The sequence below is a fragment of the Lathyrus oleraceus genome, chromosome 4 (assembly GCF_024323335.1).
Source record: "Lathyrus oleraceus cultivar Zhongwan6 chromosome 4, CAAS_Psat_ZW6_1.0, whole genome shotgun sequence".
Lineage (NCBI taxonomy): Eukaryota > Viridiplantae > Streptophyta > Magnoliopsida > Fabales > Fabaceae > Lathyrus > Lathyrus oleraceus.
The window spans coordinates 21,666,286-21,679,173 of record NC_066582.1 but is presented as its reverse complement, the minus strand read 5'-3'; positions in this window follow the sequence as shown (position 1 = coordinate 21,679,173).

Genomic DNA, 12,888 nt, shown 5'->3' with positions numbered 1-12,888 from the left:
CTCTTCATATACTTGAAAGTTGGTCCCTTCTTCTTGGAAATGATTTTTCTTGGCATCCCATCACTAGATACATATTGAAGTTGAGTGGCAGCGCATGCATGCACTTGTCTTAAATATGCTCACTGTTTTTGCATGTAATGAAGTACTTTCTTGACAAAAGTACTTGAAAAAAAAGCTTTACTTTTACAATAATAATTTAAAAGAAGATATTTTCCAGATAAACATAAAAGAAGATACATTCTGAAGTGATTTCAATAATAAGGTTAGCTTTTGATTTATTATTAGTTTTTTAATTACAAAGTTTAATCAGTTGTTTTAATAATTGTTACTACAAATTTTAATAGTTTAAACAACGATTTATGATATGTAAGCTCTTTTGAATTGAACATAAAAAAACAGTGAATTTTTTATCAAAAATAACCCAATTTTTTAAGAAAATTTTTAAAATATCTCTGATTTTAAAAAAATTCTCAAATTATCATATTTTTAGGAGTAGGCGTCAATTCAATTGACGACTCCTCTTAAAAATTGAATGGAGGCGCCAATTGGATTGGCTAGGACACATGCCTTAGTCAATCCAATTGGCGCCCATGTGTATTACCTGAGAGGAGGCGTCAATTGGATTGGCACCTCAGTATAAAATGCAATTTTTTTTTGCTAAATGGTTTACGTGATACATAATTTTGAAATAGGACCAATTGATATTAATAAAATTTTCCGTTTACACAAAAAAGCCTAATGGTGATGGTCGAGATCACCTAACCGACCTTTGGTCCCACATCCCCTAGGTACCCTAACCCGTGGCCCTAACCCACGTTGATGATTCACTACTGGTGTTTGAGCATCTGAGGAGCCAAGAGTGTCACTACCGACTACAGGAGATGGCCTGTTGAGGTAGTCAAACAAGTCGGTATAGTCTTCAGTATGCATCGAGGGTGTACCGACGTAGCTGAGTTCATGACCCATACCAGAGTAGTTGGGTTGTGTTTGACTCATTGGTGGGCGACGGGGACGGTTGAAGGGAGACATGAGTGTGAATGATGCGTCGAGGAAAGGTTGGAAAGGTTGTTGGGGTGTTTGGTAGAGATAGGGTTGTTGGAGGTTTTGGTTTTGTGAGGTTTGGGCTTATTGGCTATGGTAGGAGGAGGGGCGGTTGGTGTTGAATGATCGTTGTGTGTTCTGGCTAAGGCGACTTTGATAGGGTGATGTGTTGGATGTGAAGCGATGTTGGGTCTCAAGTTGATGGTCAATTTGTTGGTGGTGGTATGGGATATGCTCTTGGTGTTGAGGTTGGATGTATGGCATGTTTTGATTGTATGTTTGTGTGTTGGTTGAACGAAACGTTTGACGGACAGAGGGTTGTGTGTATCCGGTCTGACAATGATGTTAGGGGTTTGATGTTGAGGTGTCTGGTGTGTAAGTTTGATGGTGTGGGTCGTACAGGTACATATCCTCGACGATGAACTGAAAAACCAACCGATTTGTACCAAGCCATATAAGTACGACTTGGTTTTTCTTCATTTGGCATGACTGCGTCAGTTAAGACATGGCCATGGTGGTGCTTCCATTTGCGACATTCCGATCTTGCGAAGCTTTGCCATAGATTGAAGTTCCATTGGTCGTTAACTTTGCGTAGATGCCATTCTCCCAGGCTTGCTGGGGGATCTGGGATGTTTTGGGGCATACCGAACTGCAACTTCACACGATCACTGTTGTGCATCTCCACAATTGTGAATCGTATTATCGGTGTGCATGCAGTCCATACGGCCGCGTCTTCAGCGTTGACCTCATGGTCATGATCCAAATTAAGGTATAGACGCCAAATGAACTGAAATGTGAAAGAAAATAGGATTATAATCTAGGTAGAAGAAGTTAACAAATTATAACGAAATAATGAGGTTATTATCCTTACGTCTGTCAGTCGAAGGTGATCCAACAGATTGCGATACTGAGTAATACAGTGTCTAGGACATTTGTTATAACTCATACCACGTACAGACCATCTACACCAAAAAGGTAAAAATATTAGTTAGAGATAATAATCTTTAAAGAAGTAAGTAAATATATAGCAATTTAAACAACTTGCTTTTGTGCATACGGGAATGTGAAAGGGTTGTTGTTGACAGGTGCTAGAGACGGTAGTCTTGACCAACCCCATGCTTGGAGCAAAACAGCACATTCAGAAAATGTAGATGTGTCTTTGTGTGAGTTTTTACACAAGGAGCTATAGAGATAGGCTAGACAAGCAGATCCCCAACTGTAACTTCTTATTCTATCTACATGTCTAAGTAAAGGTAAATACATAATATGGATACTAGAACCGCTACCTTCGGGAATTAAAAAAGAACAAATTAAAAGCATAATGTAACACCTAGTTTTTATTATTCGAGCATCTTCGGTAGAATGTTCATCTAAGTATAAACTGTTATAGTATGACTTAAGGCGTGAAAGGAGTATACATTGACCTCTTGAGTTATCATCTAACAAATCAGTCTCCAAGAGGTTCATGCAAATTGAATTTGCATAGTTGGTTTTACCATTTACAGCCTTACCTTCAATGGGCAGTTCCAAAAGCATGTAGACATCTTCTAACATCACGGTACACTCACCGGTTGGGAACCAGAATGTGTGTGTCTCGGGACGCCATCTTTCGCATAAAGCAAGAATGAATTTGTTATCTACCGACTAAGACAAAATCTTGCTTATATGACCAAAACCGACGAGTTCAACATAAGGTTGAATCATCGGATCCATATGGACATATTCGTGGACCCGAGTCCGGAACCTTGAAACATCCTATAAAAGAAAGAACAAAAAACTTTACTAAGTTGGTATGTTATTAAAAGGGACTCTATTAAAACAAATAACAAAATAATAAAACGCTTACATAAGTTGCTACGTTTGCAACCGTTCCTCTATATGATTCGCCCATTGTGAGGATAGACATTTTGTTGGGGATGAAAGCGGTTGGTGCAGATGAAACTACAAGAATTTGTTGCAGATGAAATTATAGAAGAAGTAGTGAGTGATGGTGTGGAAGAAGTGTTGATGGTGTGGATGTATTTATAGGAAAATGAATTGGAGCATGAAAAGTTGTGTTTGCATGTGGTCTCCAATTGAATTGGCGCCCATGTGCATTTTATACATGGTGTCGCCATTCAAATTGGCGCCTCCATAGGGACATGCATGACACACCTAGGTCTGATTGCTTGGTTTTGAGGTCTGCATGCATGCAAGACAAGGTGTCGCCAAATGGATTGGCGCCCATGTGCAAGGAATGAATGGGGGCGCCAATTCAATTGGAGTGTGTGTCTGCATGTGTGACACGTGGTTGTCCTCTCTCTTGCATGTTGGACATGTCACTTCTGAGTAGCTTGCATGGTTGACACATCATTTTGGACTAGCTTGCATGTGCGACACATCACTTCGAACTAGCTTGCATGTGAGACACATCACTCACCTATTTAAGTGTCTTACTATCAACATCCAAGACTCAACCCACATTCATCTGCAGCAAGAAAATAGTTTTCATCTGTATAATGTCATCTTCACCAAAATACAGTGTCACCTTTCACTGTAGCGGTGAAACATACGAGTCTGAGTTATACGATTTTTATTTTCGAAACACCGATACCATTAGACTTACGATCAAGAGAAATGAAACCTCCTTGCATTTGAAAAAAAGAATACAATCCTGTATAGGATCGGGTATTGTGTCAAAGATCACGTATCAAAATCTAATATTTTTTTAGAACAATCAATGCAAGTTTTTCCCGCTTAAGGTACGGGACGATGAAGATGTTGAATACATGTTTATTAGTCATGAACATTCAGGATGCAACTGTATTGAGTTGTATATTACTCTTCAACCATGTATACCATCTCAGCAGTCTCAAATAACCAGTCAGGATGAATCTGGTGAATTTGATCCATAATGGTCAGATGACGTCAACCCAGAAGCAGAAGTAGAAGTGGACGTCGTTGATGAAGAAGAAGAGGAGACTAAGATACAAGTTGATCACATGCTGAACAACGACATTGAAGATGATGATCAACCACCGGCAATACCTCATAGTCATGTCTACAATCCGCCTCAACATATGACAAAGATGGATCTGCATGACGATGAAACATCCAACAGTGTTTTCTATAACCCGTATCCACGATCAAAAGGCGAATTAAAGGTGGGAGACATGTTTCGTACCAAAGAAGAATGTGTGCGAGCTATCAAAAAATTCCACATGAACAACTATGCTAATTTTACAATGAAACGCACTGATTCGAGAAGGTACGTCATCGAATATCATAACATCGTTTGTAAGTTTCGGTTGGCTGCGTCTTACAAAAAGAAAAACGACTCTTGGGAGATCGCTTCAATAGACCCACCTCACAGTTGCATTACAACTAACGTTGAACAAGATCACCGTAAACTAAGCGTTGCATTGATATGTCAATACATTCTGCCGTTGGTTAATAAAGACCCATCAGTGAAGGTGAGTATAATTATATCCCATATCAGAACAACATATAATTATACTCCATCTTACAAGAAAGCCTGGATTGCGAGGACAAAGGTTGTTGAACAGGTATTCGGCAACTAGGAGGGTTCATACAAAGAATTGTCACGGTTTTTATGGGCACTAAAAACATATGTCCCAGGAACTGTGGCAATTATGGAGACATTTCCAGCAATGATGCCAGACGGAACCTGTGTTATAGGTAATAGAATCTTTCACCATTTCTTTTGGGCGTTTGACCCATGCATCAAAGGTTTCGCATTCTGCAAACGTATTATTCAAATTGATGGCACTTGGTTATACGGCAAATACAAGGGCAATTTGCTTATGGTGGTTGCACAAGACAGCAACAACAATGTTTTTCCCATTGCCTTTTCTCTGGTTGAAGGTGAAACGGCTGGTGGATGGGGTTTCTTTCTTCGACATCTCAAAACGCATGTAGCTCCACAAGCCAATCTATGTTTGATTTTTGATAGACATGCTGCCATTGAGAGTGCCTACAACAACCATGACAACGGATGGCATGATCCTCCTTCTATCCATGTCTATTGCATTAGACATATTGCACAACTCTTCATGCGTGCAATAAAAGATAAGAATCTTCGCAAGAAGGTGGTGAATGTTGGGTATGCTCTAACTCAGCCGTCATTTCAATATTATCGTGATGAAATTAAACTGTCTAATGAAGACGCAGAGAGATGGTTAAATAACATACCAGTAGAGCAGTGGACAAGGGAATTTGATGGAGGTTGTCGATGGGGACACATGACAACAAACCTTGTGGAATGCATGAACGGGGTATTCAAAAGAATTAGAAATTTGCCAATAACTGCCTTGGTAAGATCGACCTATTATAGGTTGGCTTCTACGTTCGCAACCAGAGGTGAAAGATGGAGTGCGGTGTTAATGTCTAGGCAAGTATTCAGTGAATGTTGTATGAAAGTCATGAAAGAGGAGAGCGTCAAAGCTAGCACACACGTTATAACAGTTTTTGACCGTCATAAGCAAAATTTCAGCGTCCAGGAAATAATGGACCACAACGAGGGGAGACCAAATTTAGCCTATGCTGTTAGACTAAACAGAAGTTAGTGCGACTGTGGAAAATTCTAGGCCTTCCGCATTCCTTGATCCCATGTCATTGCAGCATGCGCATATACTCGTCAAGAGGCTTACAACCATTTACCTGATGTGTACAAGGTCGTCACCGTCATGAATGTATATAATAAAAGCTTCTCGGTACTACCAATGGAGGAATATTGGCCTCTATATGAAGGTGATATAGTTTGGCACAACAACGAGATGCATAGAAAGAAAAAAGGAAGGCCAAACAGCACACGTATCAGGACATAAATGGATTCGACAGATAAAAGGATAAGATTATGTAGTATCTGTCGTCAACCAGGACACAACAAGAATAACTGTCCCAATCGAGGAGCATCATCTGGGTCATAAGCTTTTTGTAACATTGTATTTCTGTAACCTTCAATCATTATATATCATAAAGTTTTTGTTACAACGAGGTTCACAACAAACATCAATACAAAATAAGCTAACTGAAAACAGAAATATTTCTAACTGATTACAACAATCAAATTGATGTCATCTCGACCGAACATCATTTCCCTAGCATCCTTATCAGTCTTCATTCGCACCCAACCAAAGATACTGTCGAGTCTTTCAATACTTCTAATTTTTTCCCTTCTGGTATTTTCCCATCTAACCAACGAACCAGCTCCCTCTTCAGTTGCTCGAACATAGTGATGTTCCAGAAGAGCATCAGCATCTGAGGTTTGTCTCTCGCATAAATCATCTTTCCGTATCGGTGACGAACACCAAACATGATTACCAAATGATTAAATGAGATGTGGAACAATGACTCACACACACATCTATTTATAACAAAATAATTGCATTTTACATTGAGGTGCCAATCCAATTGGCGCCCCCTCTCAGGTAATACACATGGGCGCCAATTGGATTGGCTAGGGCATGTGCCCTAGCCAATCCAATTGGCGCCTCCATTCAATTTTTAAGAGGAGTAGCCAATTGAATTGGCGCCTCCTCCTAAAACCGGGGTAGTTTAGGATTTTTTTTAAACCAGAGGTATTTTGGGATTTTCCTTGAAAAATTGGGTTATTTTTGTAAAAAATTCAAAAATTGTCTCATAAACTATTATATGATTGATTGATGTTGTTGTATATCTAATTTTTCTATTTAGTTTGATTAGAAGTGATAAAAATGGATTCTTAATTATAGTGATTAAATTTTTTATCAAATCAATTCTATAACTAAACAAAAATATAGATATGTACTGCTCAAAAATCTCATTAAGTGTTAAATTTAATTAGATTTACTATTTGACAAATGGGTAAACAAGAAATCATACACTAAACTCGTCTCTTCTCCTTTCAAAATAGCATGGGTCTTCAATTCTAAAAAATTAGTTCATAATACACTACTTGAAAGTCAAACTCTCTCTTTTCTTCATTTGATATCTTCTCTACCTTACTCACTTTTCATATTCCCTCTTTTGACTACTATGCTACCATAGTCAATTTTGATGTGTCCATGATTTCAAATGAGATCTTTATTTTGGTCATAATGGCTATAATAGCCCATTTTGATGTGTCTAGGATTGTCATTGACGACGGAAGCTTATGTGACATCATGTACACAGAGTTTTTTGAAATGTTAGGGTTGAAAAATGAGAAATTATGCCCTATAAGAGATATGACCAACATACTTTCAATGATACTATAACTCATCCATAAGGATATATTGAGCTAATGGTCACCTTAAGAGAAGGAAGAGATGCCAGAACATTTGACCTATAATTTATGGTGGTGCCTTACATACGCATTTATAATTGTATTTTGGGTAGGCCTTTTGCAACAACCCTAAACATGTAGCTTCCCTTGTCCATCTCAAGCTGAAGGATCACAATGTCCATGATAAACCAGCGACAACATGTGTCGACCTATCTAGGGCACAAATGACACACAAGGCTCTACAACACAATCAAAAGGAGGACAAAGGAAAGATGGTGAAGCCCAACGTAGCCTCTCTCATCATGCAGTTAAGAGATATAGCAATTAAGTCTCTAACTGAAAAAATAAATAATTCAAATGTAACAGTTGTAGGGGGGAGTCTGGATGAAAGTTGAAGTCGGCTACTGCACACCCTACTAATTCCCTAGTGGCTAATAAGTTATGACTATGTTGCTTGGTTAAATTTCCTCTTATTACATGTCAAATGCACCCGTCGTCAAGATGCAATGCTTTTCATCCAGTAAAATAAATAAATTTTACTAAACTTTTTTCATTATGATCAGAAAGGGAAGCTAAGAGGCCCAAGGTGTTGTAGACTCCACATGCGCATGACTAAATCAATCAAATCACCACCGCAAACGACTCAAGGGTGTGTCACAAGTTGCGTTGACATACGACTAACGTAATAAAAAACCTTAGTGCAAGTGCATAAATAAAGATAAGAAGCCATAAAGTGGCAGTTAAAGGCTCACCCCTTCTTAGGAGCTAGCCACCCTATAGGTAGAGGTGATTCCCAATCACGTTGACCTCGAACCAGGTTTTCACCTATGGAAGAGAAGAGGATTCAACCCTGGGCCATACATAATATCAAGACCCTTTAATGCAACTTTTAGCATGACCTCAGATGATAAATTATCTCTCGGAGAAACGAACTTGGGGTTGGACATATGACTTCTAATTCAAGAGGGGTTGAATTTGTGTGGGTTTGAAAAGCAATGTTCAAATAAAAAATCTTTGAAAAAATCTGATTTTAAAATAAGTTTTAACAACGGAGACATCCCAACCAAACACTAGATTTAACATTTGGGCAGTCTCGAACCAAACGAGAGCTTGTAACATCAGGCTAAGCTCATGAACCAAACGTGAGACTTTAACAAGATGATCTCTAAAATCAAATAGAGTTTTTACCAGGTCCACCTTAACAACCAAACAAGTGTTTTTTAACTGGTTTAGCTCATAACCAAAATAACCTTCTAACAAGAGAGATATGACAACAACACCTTACACCATAACCAAACAACCTCACGGGTAAAAACTCACTCTCAAAACACTAAAACAAAAGTTAAGAGAGAGAGAGAGGGTGATATATATATATATATATATATATATATATATATATATATATATATATAAAGAGAGAGAGAGAGAGAGAGAGAGAGAGAGGAACAAGAAGAATAAGTATTCAAAATACGTTTTCTGGTGTGAATAAAATGAAAAAGCGAGCCCTCTATTTATGCAAAAAAGTGCGGCTCAAATTCTATTATTACAATTTCCAAGTTTAATCACAAGTAATATCGTTCAAAATCTTAATCTAGCATAAGACTAATTTTTATACACAAAATTGCTAGGGATGTGGTAAAACCTAACAACATGCATTTTCTAAGAAAACATTAAAATCTAAACATATAACTCTAAAAGAAATAAAAAAAGATATAGGGAGGGGGGAGAGAGTACACCTAATTTATAGTGTTTCATCATATTCATCCTCAAATTTCATTTTTGGTTGTCTTTGATATTTGAAGAGACATTGTTCCTAGTCCTTTTATCAAGTCTTCTCATAACCTTTCTAAAATTCTTAGCAAGCAAGGCAATAGATTCAATAATATTTCCATCAATGGCATTAGATACTTAATCTTCATGATTAACAATATTGACTTGAAACATTACTTTTTTACTCTTCTTCTCAAATTTGTCATCAATAGTCATTTTAGATATGAGCAAGGAGTCAAAAAATTCATCGAATTTCATCGTGGAGACATCTCGTGCTTCCTTAATGACAGTAATCTTCATGTTAAACCTTTTCGGTAGAGATAAAATAATCTTGATCACAAGCTTATCTTCTGACATCTTCTCACCAAGAGCAAATAAGTTATTGACAATGTTACGTAGACGAACATTAAACTTAGTAATAGTTTTCTCTTAAAAGCATCTTTAACATTTCAAATTCGATAGTGAGGAGTTGAAGTCTTGACGTCCATATTTTTTAAGTTTCCTCATGAGCAACTTCAAGATTTTCTCGTGCCTATTTAGCTTTAGTGCAAGTGTTAATGATCTTGAAAATGTTTTTGTTAACACCGTCGAAAATAGAATTAAGGGCACGAGAATTTCCAAGAGCATCTTCATCTTCAGCAAGTTCCCAATCCTTTTTAGGTTTCATGGATTCATAACTATCATCACCTTTGTTTGTAAGAGATGTTTATCCATTGATGACAAATTTCGTAGTTTTCTACCCACAAACTTAAGAAAGGAAACCATGTGAGCCTTTTAGTAGTCATAATTTGTTTCATCAATAACCGATGGACGATTAACTGATTCCCCTTCCTTGGTATTGTCCATATTAAATAGAAAATATTAGTTAACCCGGAACAAACTCAACTGGAACAATGTGTCTGCTCTGATACCAATTAAAGTTTTGTTTGATCAGAAACATGAAGTCACACACAATATTGAAACAATGTGTGAGACAAGATAATTTGAAACAATCAATAAAGAGTTAAATAAATAATAAATAAAAGACACAACGAATAGGTAAGATAGTTTGGTGTAACAACCACTCACGTCTTAGGGGAAGTAACCTAGTGGAAAAAATGCATTAATTATAAGTAGTCAATAGTACATGACGGTCTCATTTGAACACTCCTAGTTCAATACCTTTTTACTAATAATATCCGTAAATTTTAACTTAGACTCACCTAAATAAGAGATCCTCTCACTTCCACTTTAACATACTCCCGAGTGTTTGTAAGAATCAATGTTACAAACAAGATTTACTAATTTATCATTAAAGGAAAAAATAGGAATAAACAGATCATTGATTAAAAAATCCCACATTTCAAAATTATTTGCTTTTATAAAAGTTTCAAATCTTGATTTCCACAATTCAAAACTTTCACCATCAAATGATGGAGGTTTATTTATGAAAATGTCCTTGTTAAAAATAGAAGTTTTTGCAACCATCATCTTCTTCTTTAGACAATTAGTCTTTAAATATGAGTCAGACTCTGATTCCATTTATTATATTTGGGACTCCAAATATTATAGGGGGTTAATTGTATGAGTTTGAAAAATGATGTTCAAATAATTTCTTTATTGATAAAACCAGAGTTTAAAACAAGTTTGTAAAAAAAACAAGGAATAAGCAGTGGAATAAGGAAAATCATATAGAAATAAATAAATACAACAAAAGTAAATAAAAGATTAAAATTTATAGAGATAAAGGTAGAGAAAGATGTACCGGAGATTTGTAGAGGTTTGACCTAAGCACTTGGTCTACTCCTCTCCCACAAGAATTTCCACTATGATGTGAGGTTTTTTTAGTCATGTCCATGAACCTCTTTACAAGAAAAAATGAGTTTTATATGGGATATCCTCCTAGCTAAATAGGAGTTTTAACACCATGACAATCTCAAAACAAACGAGAACTTTTAACACCAGATTTAGCTCACGAGTCAAACCCAATACTTTAACAGACTGATCTCGGAAATTAAACAGAGGTTTTACCAAGTTCACCTCAAGAACCAAACAAGAGCTTTTTGATTAGTTTAGATCATAACCAAAATAAACTTCTTACTAGAGATATATTATAACAATACCCTACACTAGATCCAAACTATCTCACAAGCAGGGTCATCTCAATCCTTAAGCAAGTAAAGCCCTCTCCTAAGAATTGAGACGACCATTCCTCTTAGGTAGTTTGGATCTAGAATCCCTTTTTACTAATATATATATATATATATATATATATATATATATATATATATATATATATATATATATATATATATATATATATAATATATATATATATATATATTATATATATATATATATATATATATATTATATATATATATATATAGTTTTTATTTATAGTTTTTTTATATCTTGTTAATTATTTTTTCTTTTATCTTAAAATATATAATGTCATTTCAAAAATATCAATCAAATTATTCAAAATTACGAAAAAAAGAAATTAAAGGAAGCTTTTATTGCATCGTAAAAAGGGACTCTAGATAAATTTATTAAAACAAAAAAAAAGTAGATATGAAAATATAGGTGATTGTTCGTTTAATGAACACGATAACACCATAATAAAAAAATATCTACAATTAAAAATATATATGATCCTAATAAATGGACAAATATCAATACAAGTTTACGAGAATTATTAGTAGAAAAAGGTCCAATTAAAGTTATCGATATAGATTTTTCTAAGGATGAGTCATCAAGACACTTTTCCTCATCACTTTATATTCAAAAAATTCCTAATGGAGAAAGACGGTGGCTAGTTCACTCTCAAGACCTAGATAAAACATTTAATTATTGTTGCAAATTGTTTAACAATGTTTATACTTCGGATAAATTAGCTAATGAAGGAAGTAGGGATTGGATAAATATTAGTTTTAAGTTAAAGAATCATGATATATTTAATGAACACATTACTAACATGAGTTCGTGGGTTGACTTAAAAACCAGACTATTAAAAAACAAAACAATTAACAAACATGTTCAAGAACAAATAAATTGATTACGATAATATAATAAACAATTTTGCATCTCAAAAAGTCTGAATAATAAAATTTATTTCAATTATTTATATAAAAATAATAATTTTATAAAAGTTTAATTCTTAGAGTTCGTTTTAGGCCTCAATATTCGTTGAGACGACTATGCTCACAGGAAAATTCATTCTAAAAGCACTAAGGAAAAAGTGAAGAAATAAAAAGAGATACATGAGTGTGAGAAGAAGTATTCAAAATATGTTTTCTAGAAATGAAATGAAAAATGAGCCATATATTTATAGGAAAAAGTGTGGCTTAAAAATGGAAAGAATCTATTGTTTTTTAATGCTCATAATTGGTCATGCAAATCATATATCGAGTATGAAATTTAAATATGAAAGCTTTTTAAATGGTGTTGTTATTAATCGATTAGGAGACCTAATTATTGATTATTAGGGTTACACAAGTGATAGTTGATTAACCCTAATGGGATAACCAATTGTGCCATGTAAAAAAGCCACTTTAATTGATTGGAATGAGTCTATAATCCAATAGCTAGATACAAAGTGGTTTTCTTGTGGTTTTAATAAAATCATAGAGGTTTTTTCAATCATTCTAAAGTGTTTGTCTGTGTGTGATTTGTCTTAGTAATTCAAGAGATAATATTATACATTTACATACACACATCACTTGACACAGACAAGGTGAGCTTTTACACTTTCTCTCTTTCATAACTTTGAAGATTCAAGATCCCTTGTTTGATAAGCCATGATTCAACACTTCATCTGAGACTTAACTTGACTTTTATCCTGAGACTTGATA